Genomic DNA, 16,382 nt, shown 5'->3' with positions numbered 1-16,382 from the left:
ATATAGATAACGCACACACTCATTAAAAGGGTATTTCACTTACCCCATAAAGTTCATCTTGTAGTATTATATATTTTTAATGTTATTGTATCAAAAATTAAAATCACAAAAATACTGGTCTCCGAGTCAAATTCAAAACGGAAAGTCCCTAATCAAATGACAAAGTCAAATGATAAAACACATCAAACGAATGGGCAACAACTGCCATGTTTTTGACTGGTACAGGCATCTTCAAATATAGAAAATTGAACCCGGTTTTACAAAGAGTACAAAAAGGCATTAAGACAAATCCCATTGCAAAAATGAAAGACAGGAATACAAACATTATCATAGGATATGACATCTTTATACCTGTTTGGCTTTCTTGCTATTTTGATCTGAGCGTCACTGATTAGTCTTATGTAGATGACACGCGCGTCTGGCCTGGTACCAATAACAATAAGCATGTCGAAATGTCGAAATGTATTACTGTAATGTTTATTTGTGTATATCTCTGTCCGGAATGTTCTTGCATTTATTTGTACTGTCATGTAATGTTGTCATTTTAGTGAAACATTTAACAATACCATAAAAGCGCGAGGTTTGGCTATCCACAAATCAAGGTTCTACCCACTATTTTTTCTTAAAATGTCATGTACCAAGTCCGGAAAATGGCATTTTTTTCTCTGATATGTCGTTTCTATGTGTGTTACAGCGTCGTTTAGTTTCTTATTGCACTTTAGTGTTTGTGTTGCTTTGTTGTTTTCCTCAATGATATGTTTCCCGCGGTTTTAGTTTCTTACCCGGCTCGTTTTCTCTCAATCGATTTATGACTTTCGAATAGCAGTATACTACATTGTCTCTATTGACCAGGTTTAATCCACCATTTTCTACGTGAGAAAATGCCTGTGCCAAATCAGGAATATGACAGTTGTTGTCAATTCGTTTGATGTGTTTGAGCTTTAGATTTTGACATTTCATTAGGAACTTTCCGTTTTGAATTTTCCATAGAGTTCAGTATAATTGTGATTTTACTTTGTGTTGCAGTTCAGTGTTTCTGTTGTTCCGTTGTTTTCCTCTGATAATTGTTGTGTTTCCCTCAGTTTTAATTTGTAACCTGTATTTGTATAAATTCGTGTATAACATTGTGCTTTTATCTTATGTTTCGAAGTTTCCGTCTGTCACATGACCATGATTTTTTGTAATGTTAATTTCTCTGTTATTCGGAGTAAAATGATAACTATATTTTGTATGTCCATACCTTCCAAGGTCTGCATGCCCCTAAGACAGTTTTCACTTGACCTCGAAATCATTTTATGGATCAGTGAATAAGCTTACATTTTGGTGTCAAGTCCATATCTCAGATACTATAAGCAATAGGTCTAGTATATTTGGTGTATGAAAGGATTGTAAGGTGTACATGTCCAACTGGCATGTGTCATCTGACCTTAATCTCATCTTCATGGTTCAGTGGTAATAGTTAAGTTATGTGTTTTGGTCTGATTTTATTATTCTTTATGCAATAGGTCTACTGTATTTGGTGTACGGAATGATGGTAAGGTGTACATGTCTAATTGACATATGTCATGTGACATTGACCTCATTTTCATGGATCAGGGGTCAAAGTTAAGTTTTCGAGGTTTTTTTTCTAATACTATATGCAATAGGTTAACTATATTTGGTGTTTTGAAATATTTTATTATTTACATGTTAGTCTCGCAGGTTTTATTTGGCCTTTACCTCATTTTCACGGTTCATTGCACAGTGTTAATTTTTGGTGTTTTGGTCTGTTTTTCTTAAACTTGAAGCAATAGGTCAATTATATTTTTTGTATGGAAGGATTGTTATTACTCGATTTATTTCACTTGACTGAGCGGAGTTTAACCGGTTCGCTCATAATAAACCAGTCCATCTATAGATAGGTGTTTTAGGATACACTCATCTATGAAGTGTCCAGTAATTCTTTTGTAAATTTCTTTGATGACACTGATAGGTGATTAGAAATCAGTAATAATTATAACGGCAATCATCCTAATCACACACATCTTCAAGTAGACTGTCCTTATGCAAATTAAAACGTAAGCTCCGCCCGATCAGTTGAAATAACATTGGTAATAGCTGTTCATGTCTGTTTGGCATCTGACCTTGACCTTAATTCCATGGTTAATGGTTCATTGGTCAATGCATACTTTTTGGGGATTATGTTAAGTTCATGCGATAGTTGTAGTTATTAACATAATATCAATTGTTATTAACGAAGGCGAGACATTTCAGCCTGTGCACTCTTGTTTTGAAATGATAAGACTTTTTTTTTTATATAACCAAGGTTCATCTAATTTCTGATCAGACACTAGCGACGTCTTATTTTTTTGTGAGTAGCAGCTGCAATATCTTGAATACTGAATGAGTTTATTTTCTACCCAAGATTGCCTTCTCGACAATAAAAGTCTTTTCAGTGAAGGTCGATGAAACAATACATGAAGATGAATTGAGAAAACAAAACTATTTTTGTTTACATAAAACTTTGTTTACTAACCGTATTTCCCTTCAAATACCAAATACCGGACTCCCAGGTCCCTGGTACCTTTGATAACTATTTACACCACTGGGTAGATGCCACTGCTGGTGGACGTTTCATCCCCGAGGGTATCACCAGCCCAGTAATTCATTCGGTGTTGACATGAGTATCAATAATGTGGTCAATTTTATAAATTTCCTGTTTACAAAACTTTGTATTTTTCGAAATACTAAGGGGTTTCTTATCCCAGGTATAGATTACCTGAGCCGTATTTGGCACAACCTTTTGGAATTTTGGATCCTCAATGCTCGTCAACTTTGTACTTGTTTGGCTTTATAATATTTTGATATGAGCGTCACTGATGAGTCTTATGTAGACGAAACACGCGTCTGGCGTGCTAAATTAAGATCCTGGTATCTTTGATAACTATTTATTATAGCCTCTGAAAGTAGCAGTCAGACAGAGGAGGTATATTGAACCGCCGTTATTAATAAAATTAACGGTACCAATTGTCTGCACATGTATACATTCTTATGAAGTATACATAGTATAAATGTCATACCGCATTAGTCTATTTTCGACTTTTGACTCTGGATTATATAATTTGTCGACTGGTTACCTTTGACATCATGGTACCAAGTCAGGTAAGAGCAATCTAAAGAAGTAAAACCAAGCTTTCAATCGGTACCATTTTTGGGGGAAATTTTCTGCTTTACATTTTGTTTTTCACTATAAAATCATCGGAAAACAGTAAACTTTTCCCTCAAAATACACCGATTACATGTTTAATTTTACATATTTTGGTTGCTCTTACTTGACCGAGTACCATGATGTACAAGGTAACCAGTCGACAAATTATATAATCCGGAGTAAAAAGTCGGTAATATGAAAATAGTCTATTGACATACAGGTTTTTAAAGATGTAAGTATTTAACAGTATTGAAAATTTTACAGCTGTGGATTAATTAATATTCGTGGGATACTGAATTTCGTTGATTTCGTGGTGGGTTTTGATAAACAACAAACGTTATATGTGCAACACAAAATTAATTCTCTATTGGCTTGTATGCAGCTTTTTGCAAAACAACGATAAAAAATATCCACGAAATACTTTTTTTTATCCAATTTACGAATATTGATCCCCACGAAAGTAAATTAATCTAACATAAAAGTAATTCAGGCAAAGATATGAAACCTACAAATATAAGGTCTTGGGTCATCACATTAGATGAATTCACAATAAATATTACATATTAGTATTTCAGGCAAAGACATATAACTGGCATATATAAGACCTTGGGTCACCACATTAGATGAATCCACAATAAATATAACATATAAGTAATTCAAGCAAAGATATGTAATTGACAAATATAAGGTCTTCGGTCACCACATTTCATGTTATTCATTCCTTCAAAGTCAACACCTGGATAATCCTGTAGTGTAAGGCAGCGCTCAACACAATAATTACAGATGAAGGATGATGGCTCATATGGCGCCCATTTTAAATAATTAACATCCGATCCATCTGAGTATTTCCATGTGAACTCTACAGCCGTGTCATTTCCATCAATGAAAACATCCGTACCAACTGAAAGTTAAAACTATCCGTTAACAATAGATGATCACTGTCGCTGTCCTCGTCGTTTCAGAATTTAATGCATTCTTGATAATATTTTCAAAAGCATACACAAAAACGTTTTGATTTGATAAGAACGTTTTGAAGAGATGAAATTGAACCACATTTTGTTATTTTCATTTAAGTTTTAGATAAAAAAAAAAAAATACCCACGATTATTTTGATTCTGAAACGGCGAATTACAGGTGAAAGATATCAAACTGTCTAAACAAATCAAATCAATAACAACAATTTGAAACAGGTTCAATTCAACATAATGCTTTGTCTACATTTGAAAATGCCTGTACTAATTCAGGAATATGACAGTTGTTTCCATTCCATTGATGTGTTTTATCATTTGATTTTGCCATTTGATTAGAGAACATCTTGAATTTTTCTCGGAGTTCAGTATTTTTTTTTTTTAAATTTTTTGTTATTTTGAAACGGTGAATTACAGGTGAAAGATATCAAACTATCCTATCGAATCAAACCAATAAAAACAGTATAACCCAGGATACGAAGGATAGAATTGTTATATTAACACAAACTTCCAAAGAAAGCAAAATTTTGTGGAAATCGTCCATTTATAGTTAAATGTTCAAGTATAGCTATCAAGCATATATTTACTAATTGTATAAATATTAAATAATATACAAATTCAAATACAAAAATAAACAGACAATCCCATGGATAAAAAAGAAAAAGAACAATAGACAAACAATAGAACACTAAACATAACATAGAGATAAATTCATCACAGATTCCAAGATTGAAACAGAGAGCGCAAGTGTGAGTTCCTGTTTAACTATCGCCATATGTATTTACACAAGCGGCAATTTGAAAATCAATAGCTGAGTGCTTTGGTATTTTTGTTATTTGACTTTATGTCATTGGTTGATCTTCGACTTATAAGTTTTAAATTTCCCTTTTATATCATATGTTTTCGTCTTGACATCTGAATCATTATCCAAAAGGAGTAGATTTTTGTTGACTCACGATGTTGTAGGAATGGTACAACATAAGGTCATTAAGGTGGCTCGGGTGTTTTCCTCCATCTCCAATTTTGAGCGTAGTATGTAACGCGGATTTTTTTTCTCTCAATCGATTTATCACTTTTGAACAGAGGTATACTACGTCTGTCTTTATTCGTGTGTAAGACTTTAAATGTAAATATAGAAAATTATGTGTTCGATAATATTTAAGATAGTCTATAGTCTTCTATAAAAACAAACATATTTGTGATTGACTAAATTTTTCAACTTTGCCAAATAAGGGGAGATAACTCAGAAAGTAGAGAAGATAAATAAGATAAAGTTATTTTATTGTAGAAAGTGTTGTGAATTTACATAATATTAATTTTATTTGAGCATCAAATTCCCAAAAAACATTTAACAGTAAGTTTTTGATGGGGTTCGTGTTACTTAGTCTTTAGATTTTCTATGTTGTGAAGTGTGTTCTATTATTTTTTAACCCTATATGCTAACATTGCCTATGTAAATTTTAAAATTGTTTGTATGCACATTTAACGACAAATCTATGTGACGGATAAAATTTTCTGACGTCAGACACACAAATCAATGAATGATGTATTTTGTGTTCTGTTAAATTGTTCCTTTTTAAATTGTTATACGATGAAGACTGATGTACCCATATTTTCACTATTTTATTTATTGTGTCTGTTTAGTTAACGCATCAATGTAAATATAACGAAATTTGATGAGACTGTCATGAAAGTGAGAGGGTTAGCGCTATAAAACCAGGTTTAATCCACCATTTTCTACATTTGAAAATGCCTGTACCAAGTCAGGAATATGACAGTTCTTGTCCATTCGTTTTTGATGCGTTTTGTTATTTGATTTTGCCATGTGATTATGGACTTTCCGAATTGATTTTCCTCTAAGTTCAATATTTTTGTGATTTTACATTTTATTTGTCTGTTTGTCTTTTAGCCATGGCGTTCAAATGTCAGTTTGTTTTTTATCTATAAGTTTGACTATACTCTGGTATCTTTCGACCCTCTTTTGTAACTATTATCAAATCTTTTATTTTTGTAAATTTTATGATGGAGTAAAGCCAGAATGTATCATCACATGAAAAGATGACAAAATAACAGAACAAAATGGTTGTGTGTTCGTACAGTAATAATTTCTACTTAATACATATGTTCATTTGCATCTGTTTGAAGAAAACAGTTTAAAATTGTATAAATTGAACATAATACAATAAAACACAAACTTACCGTTTATACTCCTTAGGTATGCTGCGATATACAAGATTGTGTCAACATTTATAATCCGTAACAAGGTTGCTTTAGATTTCTCACATTCACTAGATGCGGAGATCGAATCCAAAGGTGTTGATTGAAAAAACTGGAAGCAAACGGGAAATACCGGTAACGTTGGTGTTTGGATATATCCGTTAGATATGCAGTAATCTACAATGTACAAAGAAATTATGAAGAGTGCAAATTTGAATAAAGAAATACGAATAATAGGTTAATAGCTTCCTTGTGAGCAGCAACACTCTTTCAAGGAAATTCTGATAGGAAATATAAGCACGAGAATATCGTACCAATTGGGAGATATATACTTTGTATACAGGCGCTGCTGGAATGTTGCTACTTAGAAATAGACAGTTCACAGTTGGGAAGCTGGAATCAACTCTTTTGTCGTAAAATTTTGTTTTCACACTTGCCTGTATTGTCAATTTCTAGATGTCCGTCAAGATATGAGGCCGACTGTATCTGTTGTATCCTGTATCTCTTGTTCGACGGGATAGATGCGTTCACATAGTCACAACATTTTGAATTATTTAGTGAGAGAAAATCATCTATGTAGCGGAAAGAAGAGATACAGGATATTGCTAACTTCTTATCTTTCTTCCTAAGAAGTTCCTGTTTGAAGTCAGCCCTATAATAATAAAGAAACAAGTCGGCAAGAAGAGGGGCACAATTGGTTCCCATTGGAATGCCGACAGTATGTTATACAAACGAGCTAGTAAGACAAAACCTTACACAACCGAGCTCATAACATATTATATAAACGGCTAAACAAACCCCAAAAGAACTAAAAGTATAGTCAAGCTCTGAAATAAATAACTTCAATATATGATAGAACAATGAAGGAAATATTTGTATTTCTTCTCAGTGCTAAAATACTAACTACAAGTCTAATGATACAGCAACAACTGTAACGAACATTATAAGATACTAAGTTCAGTTCACATGACAAAAAAAAGTAAAATCACAAAAATACTGAACTCCAAGGAAAATTCAAAACGGAAAGTCCCTAATCAAAAGGCAAAGTCAAAAGTCCAAACACATCAACAAATGGACAACAACTGTCATATTCCTGACTTGGTACACTCAGTTTCTTATGTCTCTGAAATTGTACAGAAAACAGAAAATACACAGACTTTTTGTCTGTGTGTATCAAATTAAAACAGAAATATTGCAATTAATTATATATCATTAATAGCTAGCTATAAAACTAGCTTTAATCCACCATTTTCTAAATGAAAAAATATCTGGAATATTCATTCGTTTGATGTGTATGATCTTTTGATTTTGACATTTGCCTAGAGACTTTGTGTTAAGAATTTTCCTCGGATTTCATTTTTCTTTGTTATTTTACTTTAACAAAACAACCAAAAAGTATGAATAAAGAAATCAAGCATACCCAGTGATAAATATTGAGCATACCATATGTCTTGCTCTTAATCGAACGTATTAATTTGTTTAATTAAAAAATATATAATTAAGAGCCGTAATGGTCCATTATCTAGTTTGTCTTTTTGACAATTTGTTCAATCTATGTATTAAAACGAATTGATTTTTGCTGAAAAGAACACATATTTGCGGTTCATCTTTTTATTTTTAAACAGAAGAACGAACATAATTAAAAATCTTTCTAAAATACATATGAATACACTCGTTTTACATCATCAAAGGACATATTTGGTATCAAACTTGCAGAAAAAAAGCATATTTACCTTTCCGTTTGAAATACCTGTTACCAATTGATTTGGATTGCGCAATAGTATAAAATATTTTAGAGAACATTTTACACATCAATTTCAATTTATTCCAAGTAAATGAGAGACACCTGCTATCCTTTGTGCACATATTTCCACATACTGCAGCACTTTCCCCTGGGAATGTCCTCAGAGTATAAACTGTAAAATCTTGATCGTCATAAACGGCCACATTTCGCCACACTTCTGTGATTTTGTTACTTACTACTGAAAGATAGGTAACATAGAGTTTTGCAAAGTAATGTTTATTACAAAAATTCAGGAAGATTTCAATACATTTATGTTTCATGGCAATTTGTTTCTGTCCTATCAATTTCTTTTTGTAAATTGTAGTATTTCATTGATATATATAGAGAGATGATAGCTTAGAACTGAATAACAATATACTCAACGAAACTAAAAAAACTCGAAATTTTGAGTACAAAACAAGAATCTTCATCAACTTTCGATTTTGACCTCTAATCCCAGATGAAGAAAATGCACACCATGTATCTTAAAACGTTTTCATGGTTCAGAGTTTTTTTACCATTACTGAATTACACTTATGACCAATTGCTTTCTACAATACGACGGTTACCCCAAGTGACTAGGAATATAATACACTTAAGGCAAAATCGAGTTCACTACAATTCATCATCTAAAAATGAAACGGCTTGACCATGCTTTGAAATGCTATAAAATGCTTGATAATGATTGATTATGCTGACATGCTTTGTGAATATCAAACAAAGCCACACCAGTTTAAGGACGTATTTTTAGTACTTGTTCTGTGTGCTTTTCGAAGTTTTTTTTTATCATGAGTGAATTGTATAGACATGAAAACCTATTTCAATTCATTTTGCAAAAAGTACCTTTACTGATCAATTATTTATTTTACACACTATTCCTTTTTATTTTGTTTAGAATATAGGCAAAATGCATGACAGAAGGACTAAATGGCCCCCTCAAAAGTTTGGCGGATATTTCTAAAAAAAGATTTAAAAAACTACAGTCATTAACAACATTATACTATTTCTATTAACAAATGTTATATAAATCTTATAGAAGACATTGCCTTTACAATTTTGGAATATAACAGTATTACCTTACCCTTCCCATAAACAAAAAATAAAAATATTTATGAATAAATCTCATACCATACGAATAGCATATTAATCCTAAGAGGAATCCTTTGCTTATTAATAAAACGTCCATAATTCAAATAATTAAACTGTACAATAATAAAATGTTTGTGGTGGATCGGGAGATGATTAAAAGGTGAACGTCTTCATAAGTCAAAATCCAATATTTCACGGTTGATTTCATTTTCCATGACAGCTTAATTTATGAAAAATACAAAAAACATTGGGAAAAAGGCGTGTATCTTTGAAATAATTTTCTTAAATTTTTTTGATAAGATTGCGATCATATCCTTCTTCTAAATCACATTTAATTGACCGTGATGGAACACCAGATGCACGTCCCGTTTACATGAGACTCGTCAATGGTACTCAAATTAAAACAGTTGGAAGTCAAACCTAAAAAACAATACTCAAGAATATTACAAACCAAAACTTCCGAAAAAATTTCGTTAAAGATGACAGAAGAATTCTATGCCTAGGGTAGAAATCTTTTAAATAATTCAATTATTCAAAATTGTATCAACAGTAAAGTTATCTAAAGTTTATATGTCATGGGTAGAATTTCAATTGTTTATGGTGTTTATTACCAATAAGGATACTTTGGCGAACACTTTTGAAAATATTCTGAAACGATTAGCTGTCTGTCAGTATAATGTAATGATACCACATGAAGGAATGCACTCTTGTTAAAATAGTCAAGTAAACGACAGGAATTTCATGCGACTGTAATACAAGTGAAAGGTTTAGCGCTATAAAACAAGGTTCAATCCACCAATTTCTGCAATTGAAAATGCCTGTATCAAGTCAGGAATATGCTTACCGTTGTCCATTCGTTTGATGCGCGTTATCATTTGATTTTGCCATTTGATATGGACTTTTCCTCGGAGTTCAGTATTTTTGTGATTTCACTTAGAATAGAAACGTTTTATTTTTCTTTGAATTTGGTTTCTGAAATTTGAATAATTTCAAAATTGGGGTCGTAGTAATCAGTTACTGTTGTCACAATACAAATTGTATTCGCATTTTATTCGTTAAAAAGTAAATTCACAAAAATATTGATCTCCGAGGAAAATTAAAGATGAAAGTTCCTTTGACATGTTTGATGTCAAATACATCAAAGGAATGAATAACAACTGTCATATTCCTGACTTGTTACAGGCATTTCCTTATGTAGAAAATGGTGGATTGAACGTTATATATATATATATATATTTAGAGTCATCTGAGTTATTTGAATAATGAATAATATGATATAGCTAACATCGGTAAACAATTGTTGCCTCCAATTGTTCTTCTCTCATATAACCCAGTTTTCTAATTTTCAATCGAATAACACTTTTCCTGTTTTTGTTGTAAAATAATGATAAATGTTTTCAATATACAATTCCATTTCTCCAGAAAATTTTATCAAACAGTTTGGTACAGATTAAAACCATAACTGAACTTGACAGTTATACCCAAGAAAATTTATATCCTAAATCTGTGTTATGGTAGGAACCATTTGAATTATATCTAGGAAATAAACATTCAAAAACGTTCTTGATTTATTGAGAACGACATATTCTTCTACCAGTTCTATGGAGTGATTTAACTAATTACTAAAAGATATCTAACCTAGTTTGTAGACCTGAGTCGTTTATGAGTGTGTCGTACAATGTTAGTAGGCGACCACTACTACATTATATTATTGTTAGTCTATTTGTTTTTGATACCTATATTTGAAACGACAATCCTTCTGAATTTCCCTTTGAATGACCATTGCATGTCACTTTGCCATCCTTCACCTCTTGTTTTAATCCAAGTGTGTCCCCTAATACAAATATGCAAGTCATGACACAAACGAATAGATGTTTCTAATAATATTTTATTTAGAGGGAGCAAAGCAAAAGTACCACTAATAGTTAAAGACGCAATCACGAGTTATGAAATATTCATTTCACAGATGATAGTTCCTTATGTCGTAACCGCAATGTCGTTCCCTTTTGACGTATTCCTTGCTTAGTCATAACACGGGCAACACCACGGGTGCCACATGTGATGCAGGATATGCTTACCATTCTGGAAAACCTGAGATCTCCCCTAGTTATTTGTGGGGTTTGTGTTAGTAAGTCTCTAAAGATTTTCTTATTCTAGCCGTAGCCATAACCTTAGCCGTATTTGGCACAACTTTTTGGAATTTTTGGTCCTCAATGCTCTACAACTTTGTACTTGTTTGTTTTTATAACTATTTTGATTCAGAGCGTCACTGATGCATTATATGTAGACGAAACGCACGTGTGACGTACTAAATTATAATGCTGATACCTTTGATAACAATTTAGTGTTCTAAGTTTTGTTTTGTGTACATTTAGCTTAATACGCAAAAGATTAAAAGAAGATATGAATGATAACAAGTGACACCTAAAAACCCATAAGTCGAAGAGAAACTGACAATGAAAGACATAAGATGAAAACGGACGAAAGACCACCAAGTCAGCAATATACAAAATAGAATACTACAGGCTGAGCACTTGGAGTACCATCAAATTTTTTTCACAAGGGTGGGCAAATCCTGTGTAACTTGCTGCTGATGAAAAATACAAATACAATGATACCGTATTGAGGGATATTCTTGCGGGTGTAAAATTTTGCAATTTTCATTGAATAAGGAATACGAAATATTTTGGCGGTTATTATTTTAACGGATTCAAAAATTTTATCAATACCTTTGCATGTGCCGTTTTAAATTGGCGGAATTTATTTTGACGATTTTGTTCTTTCCGCGAAAATAAACGAAAATGTGTACCCTGCGAAAATAACCCGAAAATATACGGTATGATGACGTGTCAATCGATAAGTTTGCATTATATATCCAAAGCTTTAACTTAATTGTTTTTTATTTATAAATCTTCTTATAATCGCAAAGCTTTGTGTAAAGTTAGTGAAATTATATAGACTTGCGTAATACTTTCTTATTCAATTAGTGTTTCCTTGTTCCGTTATATAGAGAGATATTTATTGTGGAAATGTCAGGTATGGTAAAAGTGGTACCGTTAACATGGTAAATATAATCAAATAAATGGTCATGACATGTCGAAGATATTGAATTTATCTTTATTCTTTGATAAACATTTTGAAAATAATCCAAAAACTGAAATAATCAGCAGATTAGATTCAATAATTTTGTAAATTGGCCAATGATGTACGATTAAATCTTGCTGATTTTATAAGTGCAAGAAAATTAAATTAGTTATTAGAATGTTATTTATGAATAGACCACGGAATAGACAGCAAGATAAATAGAAGTAAAACAAGTACTATAGACGTCCTATCAAGACTGGTGCATTCTTCATCATTAAATTATCGACTTAATTATTACTTGCTACATACAAGTAACTTTGAACTAAGTGCAAGCAGTAAAAATTGAAAACAACACGTTTAATAATTTCATGCGTCCGAAGCGTTTTTCTGAATTTACCTTCATCTGGAACGCTTAAAGCCAAAATTTGAAATCCGGGGGATGTATAAATACCAAGGTCTTAGTTAATCAATTTTATTACACGAAATGCGGGAATTGTATAATATATAAAACAAATCGAGATAGGATAGAATAACTGTTGAAAGCTTGATTTGCCAAGCACAATATTTAAAAATGGGAAATAATCCACAATCTAGACTAAAGACGAAAACCACAAGCTAGCTTACATCGATATTTCACAACAATATTTGACATTATGATCTTCACAACAGATATCTTCATCATTAGCCGAAATCAAAATCAAAACCGAGGCGAATATCGTAACTGAAGCCACAATTTCAATAACATGGGCTAATTCCTAAAGATGTCTACATGAATTTGAATATTGACGAGTCGTTATCGTGTACTTCAGAGACATTTTCATATAATTCTATGAACTTACGACGCAATGTGTTTTCTTTTAAACATATTTTGACATTAAATCTGAAATTTTACATGTTTTTTAATAAGAATGATATGCGTTTATCTGTAAAACGACACCCTCAAAATGGCAGGCTTCATCGGTTGGGACAGACACATACATAATGGCAAGGTTAAATATGAGTGAGGGCGTCTGTCCCTCTCTTGGCATTTGGTAGTGTATTAAAAGCAAAGCATAAGAATTTAACTTAAAACAATACTGTTAATTATTGCGTGCATTTATTGTTATTGCAATTTATTTTTTTGCAATACTTAGAATAATCCTGGTGAATTCATATAACAAATTTCAAAATGCGAGTTTAAATTATTGCGATTATATAAACTTGTCGCAATTTTCTACTCTTTGGTCGGGTTGTTGAATCATCGATATATTTCCCGTTTCCATTTTTAGTTTTATTGGTATTTGGTTAAAATGTGTTATGACACCAACCGTCTCTCATTATACATTGTCAAGTAGTTGATCACACTATATATTTCACTATATTATATTTATGATCATGTTTATATCAAATTGCTATAACTATAATCATCAAATTATATGGCCGATTTATTTTTATTAACTGTCATTTCAAGACTGTAGACTTGTAACCTTTGAAATATATTTTTAGATATCAAAATCAATGTCTAATATTAGATATATTAGAATGAGGGCATATACACGTATTTCTGCAAATTAAATGAATTTTAGTTTAAATTGGATAAAGTTGTAACTTATCACTTTAAATTATCTATAATATTTTGATTTATAAACGTTTTCTTTTATGAGAATTATGAGATGCGATATTATTGCCCATGAGACATCTATTCACCAAGCACCTAAAGAAAATGACGTATGGAACTACTTTCAACAATGGACGGAATCCATACCATATGATCAGAAATAAAAATGTCTATAATAAACTCATCATAGATACCAGGACTAAATTTTGTATATACGCCAGACGCGCGTTTCGTCTACAAAAGACTCATCAGTGACGCTCGAATCCAAAAAGTTATTTAAAAGCCCAAATAAACTACGAAGTTGAAGAGCATTGAGGACCAAAATAACTAAAAGTTTTGCCAAATACAGCTAAGGTAAGCTATGCCTGAGGTAGAAAAGCCTTAGTATTTCAAAAATTCTAAATTTTGTAAACAGTTTATTTATAATTATAACCATATCAATGATAATTCATGTAAGCAGAAAAAGTGCTGACTACTGTGCTGGTGATACCCTCGGGGAAAAAAATCTCCACCAGCAGTGGCATCGACCCAGTGGTTGTAAATAAACTCATCATAGATACCAGGACTAAATTTTGTATATACGCCAGATGCGCGTTTCGTCTACAAAAGACTCATCAGTGACGCTCGAATCCCAAATGTTAAAAAGACCAAATAAACTACGAAGTTGAAGAGCATTGAGGACCAAAATAACTAAATGTTTTGCCAAATACAGCTCAGGCAAGCTATGCCTAAGGTAGAGAAGCCTTAGTATTTCAAAATTTCAAATTTTTGTAAACAGTTTATTTTTAATTATAACCATATCAATGATAATTCATGTCAGCACAAAAAGTGCTGACTACTGTGCTGGTGATACCCTCGGGGAAATAAATCTCCACCAGCAGTGGCATCGACCCAGTGGTTGTAAATCAACTCATCATAGATACCAGGACTAAATTTTGTATATACGCCAGACGCGCGTTTCGTCTACAAAAGACTCATCAGTGACGCTCGAATCCCAAATGTTAAAAAGACCAAATAAACTACGAAGTTGAAGAGCATTGAGGACCAAAATAACTAAAAGTTTTGCCAAATACAGCTCAGGCAAGCTACGCCTAAGGTAGAAAAGCCTTAGTATTTCAAAATTTCAAATTTTTGTAAACAGTTTATTTTTTATTATAACCATATCAATGATAATTCATGTCAGCACAAAAAGTGCTGACTACTGTGCTGGTGATACCCTCGGGGAAGTAAATCTCCACCAGAAGTGGCATCGACCCAGTTGTTGTAAATAAACTCATCATAGATACCAGGACTAAGGACTACGAAGTCCTATATAATTTCAGAAAAGACATTAAGACTCATGGAAATTTATAACGTGTTGTTTCCATTTTTTTATACTTATAAAGGCATTATTCAAAGACATAACTACAATCTTAAACCAGTTGATCTTAAAATTTGAATAGACTCATGAATATTTTTCATTAATTATCTAAAGAGCTCAATTAAAAAAAAAGGACACAACAATGAAGCTCCTTGTAATGTTTTAGATGTCTAGTCATTAATATGAAGATTTCTTTTTCTAAGAAAATGTCTGTACCAATTCAGGATTATGACAGTTGTTAAACATACGTTTGATCCGTTTGAGCTTTTGATTCTGCCATTCCATTGGGGAATTTACGTTTTAAATTTTCTCGGAGTCAACATTTTTTTTATCTTCTTTTACCAAGTACCAAGAGATTATAAAAATATTAAAGCTAAGAATATTAGATATTTTATAATGTCTTATTTTTTTCGATTGTTTATGTAGAGCTGTCATTTTGTTCATCGTTGATATCTGATAATCTTTTCATACGTGCCGCGTTATTAAATACCATAAAAAAGTTATGTATTCTTTGGGATCGTCCTTTTATCGCTTTTATGACGAAAATTTAAATCACAAAAATACTGAACTCGTAGAACATTGAAAAAGAAAAGTCCCCAATCAATTGGAAAAATCAAAAGCTCAAACTCACCCAACGAATGAATAACAATTGTCATATTCCTAACTTGGTACAGGCATTTTCTTATGTGGAAAATTGTGAATTTAACCTGGTTTTATAGCCAGTTGTATGACAGTTGCATCAAATTCCGTAACCGTTTCGAAAACTTTGAATATTAACCATCGTGTTTTTTTTTTAATCAATATCCAAAAAAGTTTCTTGGAAGTGCTCACGTTAGTTTTGCACAAACATATCAATGGGTCAGTTAGAAATGTTTAAATCAATGTGTTGGATTTGATTAAATAAGTAACAAGTCGTTTTTTACAAGGACTTATAGACTTCGCATCGTAGATTATAATTATTGCAGTTAAATTTCTTTGATTATAGAGGTCTCAAAGCCATTTTTTGCCAAAATATAGCTGTTTTACAAAATTGATAAAATATAAACTTTTAGTTATTTATTGGAAAGTAGAAGACTTCTGCTAAATAAATATAGGCT

The sequence above is a fragment of the Mytilus edulis genome, chromosome 13, assembly GCF_963676685.1.
Source record: "Mytilus edulis chromosome 13, xbMytEdul2.2, whole genome shotgun sequence".
Taxonomy (NCBI): Eukaryota; Metazoa; Mollusca; class Bivalvia; order Mytilida; family Mytilidae; genus Mytilus; species Mytilus edulis.
This window is presented reverse-complemented; position numbering follows the sequence as displayed.